Source organism: Euphorbia lathyris, chromosome 7 (assembly GCF_963576675.1).
Source record: "Euphorbia lathyris chromosome 7, ddEupLath1.1, whole genome shotgun sequence".
NCBI lineage: Eukaryota > Viridiplantae > Streptophyta > Magnoliopsida > Malpighiales > Euphorbiaceae > Euphorbia > Euphorbia lathyris.
The window spans coordinates 21,988,044-21,993,830 of NC_088916.1; the positions used below are offsets into that span (position 1 = coordinate 21,988,044).

The window sequence follows — 5,787 nt, forward strand, 5'->3', positions numbered from 1 at the left end:
CGCAAAGAGGATGGAGGAATTTGGGAGGGGGTGCAGAAACTGATTTCTCAAAGAAATTGATTTCCTGAAAAGACAGCTGGCAAGACTTAGAGATAGAAGAGATGACCGGTCTATACACAAATTAAGGGAGATTGAACAGAGACTTAATCAGGCCCTAGAGAAAGAAGATACATACTGGAGGCAAAGGGCGAAACAGTTTTGGTTGAAGGGGCCGATTTAAATACTAAGTTTTTTCATGCCTGTGTCAGAATTAGGAAGAAACTGAATCAGTTTCTATCTCTACAAGGGGAGGATGGGCGAATTGTGAAGGAGCAAGAGGAATTAAAGGAGCAGGCCAAAGAGTACTTTCAGAAAGCATACAAACAGAATGAAGAGGGTAGCCTGGAGACAGTTAGTGTTCTTACTACTGTGGTTTCGGACAGAGACAATATGCTTTTAACTAAGCCGTTTACATTGGCAGAATTTACAGAGGCTATTTTTCAAATGCACCCTGAAAAATCGCCAGGACCAGATGGGCTTAATCCAAGCTTTTATCAGTTCTTTTGGCCAGTAATTGGGAAGGAAATATTCGAAGCGTGCAAGGGGTGGCTAGAGCGTCGGGAGTTCCCGACCAATTTGAATGATACTATTATAGTATTGATTCCAAAAATTGATTCCCCGAGTATAATGGTAGATTATAGGCCTATAGCACTTTGCAATGTGTTGTACAAAATAATCTCCAAAGTTCTTGCTAAAATGCTAAAAGGAATACTTCCTAACCTTATTAGTGAGACTCAAGCAGCTTTTGTCCCTAGAAGGTCTATAATTGATAGTGTACAGGTATCTTTTGAAGCTATTCACTATATGAAGAGAAAGAACAAGGGAGAACAGGGAGAGGTGGCGCTAAAGATTGACATTAGCAAAGCCTATGATAGAGTGGATTGGAGATTCATGGAAGTTGTTATGAAGGCCATGGGGTTTAGTGAGGTGTGGATCCAATGGATAATGCTTTGTGCGACGACGGTCAACTACTCAATTTCCGTTAACAATGAGTTGGCGGGGCCGGTTAATCCAGGGAGAGGAATTAGGCAAGGAGATCCGTTATCACCGTACATATTTATACTGTGTGCGGAGGTGCTGTCCCAATTAATCTACAAGGCAGAGAGGGATGATCTTATAAGAGGATGCAAGGTGTGCAGAGGAGCCCCAGTGGTATCACATTTGTTCTTTGCAGACAATAGCTTTCTGTTCTTTGGGGCAACAGTTGTGGAAGCTGAAAATGTGCTGAGAATCCTGAATGCGTATGAAAAGGCCTCAGGGCAAGCAGTGAATGTCAACAAATCAGGTATTCTCTTTAGAAATAATGTAAAAAGAGAGGTAAGGGAGGGGATTTGTAATGTTTTAGGAGTATGGGCCTCGTTGAATACGGGCAAATATTTAGGGCTCCCATCTCTGATTGGAAGGTCAAAAAGAAGTTTGTTTTCGTTTCTCATAGATAGACTAAGAAAGCGTGTTAATGGGTGGAGCTTTAAATTCTTGTCTAGTGCTGGTAAGGATGTATTGATCAAAATAGTAGCTCAAACTCTTCCTACATTCTGTATGAGCACTTTCCTTATTCCTAAGTCTATTTGTGAGGAGCTACAACAAATAATGAATTCCTTCTGGTGGGGTAAAAAAGAGAATGGGTCAGATAGGATTCATTGGTTTGGATGGGAGAAGTTGTGTAAACCAAGGGATAAAGGGGGTCTGGGGTTTAGAAGTTTACATATTTTTAATCTGGCTCTACTAGGAAAGCAAGGCTGGAAATTCATAGCCAACCCAAATACTTTAGTCAGTAGATTATTCAAAGAAAAATATTTCCCAACTAACAATTTTCTAAAGTCCAAGCTAGGCAGAAATCCTAGCTTTATTTGGAGAGGTATTTGGCAATCGATTGAAGTTTTAAGCCTGGGCCTGAAATGGGAAGTGGGAAATGGGGAGGCAATTAGAATATGGAGGGACCCGTGGGTGGAGAGGGAAGGTTCGTTCTTTATGGAGTCTAGAGGGCCAGAAGGGTTGGAGGAAATGAGGGTAGCAGGGTTATTTGAGGAAGGTACAACGATTTGGGATAGGGGAAAGTTGGCTGAGTTATGCTCAAATGGGGAGATTGAGGCAATTGACAGGTTAATCTTACCAATTAGAGATAGACCTGATAGATTGGCATGGCAGTATACAAAAAATGGGTGTTACTTGTCAAAATCTGGGTATAGGGCAATTGAGGAAGTGAAATGGGGTAGGGAGCCTAAAGTGGAGTGGAGTAAAATGTGGGAGTTACCGATTCTGCTAAAAATTAAGATGTTTGCCTGGAAGGTCTGCTCTGGTTGTTTACCAATGAGATCAACTTTAAGGGCTCGACATATGATCTTACCGAATAATTGCTTGATTTGTGAAATAGATATTGAATATAGTTGGCATTTGTTCTGTGCGTGTCCGTATGCGGTTCAGTGTTGGCAAGGAATGGGATTAAATCCACCAGTTGGGGACTACGATGATGTTGTTGATTGGTTGAGTGCAAAGTGTGTCAGTGAGACTACAGAATTTTTAACAAAACCAATTTGCGCTCTATTTTCTATCTGGCATCATAGGAATGCTGTGTTGTGGAAGAATGAACTGATCCCGATGTTTATTAGGACCGAGATGGTGCGTAAGCTCGTGTCGGAGTCGAATGATGCAAAGGAGAAGAGATGGAGGGCAGAGGTTGATCAGCGATCAAGGTGTGGAGGAGGGATGGGGAGAGACGGTAGAGAGATTAATCGAGAGGGAGGAGGGGTGCAAACTGAATGGATGGCGGAATTAAACAGGGGCGGGATGGGTTCGGAGGAGGTTGGTACTGAAAGGAGAGGTTGCGAAGGGGAAGGTAGTGGAGCTGGCACTTGGACGGATACGGAAAGCAGTAGTCTGTTTATATTGGAAGGGTGAAGCAGCAACAATTTAGATGGAAGAGTACAGCAGCAGCAAATCGATGTGGCTGCAGAACAACATTTTGATCGACAGGAGCAACAGCAGGTCGTAGGTGCTGGTGAATTGCAGCAATTGGAGGTACAGGGCAGTGGGAGGAACTATGGGATGCAAACGCCAAAAGTAAAGAGCTGGAAAAGACCGAGTAGAGGGAGGTTGAAGTACAATATAAATGGAGCCGTCTTTACAAGTTCGGGCTGCTACAGTTGGGGAGCAGTTGTAAGGGCGGAAGACGATTCTTTTATGGCAGGGGCGAGTGGAATTTTAAGGGAAATTTGTTCGGCTAGAGTGGTGGAAGCTATGGCGTTGAGAGCGGGATTGGTATGGGCAATGGAAGTAGAACTTGATAATGTTCAGTTTTAATTGGATGCACAGGTTGTGGTGAAGGGAGATAATACAGAAAAACCAGATTTATCTACTTTTGGAGACATAATTGAAGATTGCAAGGAGTTACTGAAAAATAAGACGTTTACTATGTCTTTTGTTCCAAGACTAGCGAATAGAGCGGCTCACCAAATAGCTAGGCTTGCTCTTTCGAATGCTAGTTTTTATTCTTTTTTTGATTTGCCAGATTGGCTAATAAGTGTGATTGAAGAGGATATTATTACTTCAGCTATATAATTTGAGATTTTTCCTTCCAAAAATAATACACACAAAATAAAAACTTCATCACTCCCTTAAATATAAATATTTAAGTCTCATAACAAATAATAACAATTTAGTTATCATTTTTTTCAATCTTAATAATCTCATAAATAAAAATTATAAAAATTATTTTACCAAACACAACTAAATTCGAAATAATATCTAAAGAATAATAGAAAAAAAAATTATAAAATAAAAATAAATAAAGAAGCAAATCTAAATAAACACTACAAGAAATTCATTATTTCATGACGTACAATATTTGTCACTAAAAGATGATTTTTTGTCACAATACATAATAGATGACGAAAGTTTATCATCACAACGATTGTCACAGTATGAGCGTGGTATTTGGTATATATGACAATTTTTAATTTTTGTCACGAAACAATTATTTTTATATGACAAAAGTACAAATATGTCATGATATTTTTCAGTTTTTATGACGTTCATTTCGTCATCATTACCGGACATTCATCGTCACTGAATATTGTATTTCGTCACTTTTTGTTAATTTTTAAACTACAAATTCTTATTTTTGTCAGAAAATCCATAAGTTATGGTGACGAATATCAAAATAACTAAAAAAATTATATAATTCTGGTGATATTATGATCGTCATAATAAAGGCAAAGTTCTGTCATCGTAAAATTTAATTTCTCATTAAAAATAATAATTTATGATAAATAATTATCATTGTTCACATAATAATTCATTTAGTATTAAATTAATTAAAATTATCTTTTTAATTATTTAAAATATTAATAACGATAAATTCCGATCAAATTAAAGAAATGACATGTAAAAGGACTATAAAAGAAAATTGAAATAAAATGATAATATATAGATAATCATAAACTCTTATTATTTATATCTGAAACCAATATTAAATTACAACAACCATAAAAAAAACAAAAAAGAGAAGAAATTTGTTCTATTTTTCTATTTCTTTACTGCACAAATTTCCTCTGTGGTTTTCTATCTTTCTTCGGATAAAACCCATTCACATTTATGCTTTCATTTCCATTTGCTCATCCACGTAATGATAATCTACTTTCTTCTGTCAAAAGAATCACATTGAATACAATTGTCAAATATTAGTTTATGTAATTCTTTTAGAAAAAATAGAGAAAAGCCAAATGGTATACAACCTGTTATTATCATCACATCAAACTTAATAAAATCAATAACCATAAATAGTGGCATCTTCTATTTCAACTTTTAAATCCAGGAGGAACACCAAACTTCATATTCAACTATCAATTTAATTTACCCAAGTCTCAAATTTCACATTCTAATATACCAATTCTTTATACACATCAATCATATCATTTTGCAGTAGAGATACTACCTGCATCTAACCTTTTTATTGAAAGGTCTTCGGTTTTCAGAGCCATCTATTAATAGATTTTGATAGGCATTTCATTTAGAGAAGTTGTAATAAAAGAAATAGTAAGAAACAGAGAAAACAAATAGATTAAAAGAAAGGCATTAAAGAAAACCGAGAAGAAGAGAAAGATTTGTTACCCCTCTAATTTTCTTCTTCCATTCAAATCAAACCCACAAGGCTTCAAACCAATTTGGTGAAAGAATGAGAAATCGACCTATAGAGAAAAAAAGAACAAAAAAAATCTAGTGTTGAAAGATGTGAGGGAAACGAAAACGGGGGAGAGAGAGAGAGCGAGAAAGCAAAGAAAAAGTAGAAGTGAAACAGATAAGAAAGACATGCTTACCCCCTAGAAATTGAGAGATTGGACTCTGATCTGAGTGGTTGCTCATGCATTCGGTGATGGCGGAACGCTAGACGTGGGAAGAAACTGCCTGGATGGGATGGGATGGGATGTGAGGAGAGGAAAGGCGGGGTTTTAATGCTAATGTTAGGTTATGTTAGTGTTATTGGGTTTGGGTTATGTTCTTGGGCCTAACTAATTAGAGCTTAAATTATGAAATATTCAAATTTAAAAGAATTTTTATCAAAATTTATAACCATAATCCATATATAGTAATTTACTTTATTAAATTATATTTTAATATGATAAATTTATTTTTATGAAAATATTAATCTTTTTTTTTTGAAACGGATGAAAATATTAATCTTATTCAAATATTTAAACCTTGATATATTAATATTAATTTTTAATTTTGAAAATGCTAAACAGTTAAATA

The 5,787-nt window shown here is 36.3% G+C and overlaps 1 long non-coding RNA gene across 1 annotated transcript; it reads right to left on the minus strand.

The window, feature by feature from the left end:
* Positions 1 to 4,545: 4,545 nt before the first annotated feature.
* LOC136235125 (uncharacterized) lies at positions 4,546 to 5,463 on the minus strand. The gene is made up of 3 exons (XR_010691661.1): positions 5,355 to 5,463; positions 5,149 to 5,225; positions 4,546 to 4,681 (listed from the first exon to the last, which is right to left on the minus strand). It is a non-coding gene; the product is annotated as an uncharacterized lncRNA (long non-coding RNA).
* Between the last annotated feature and the right edge of the window lie 324 nt (positions 5,464 to 5,787).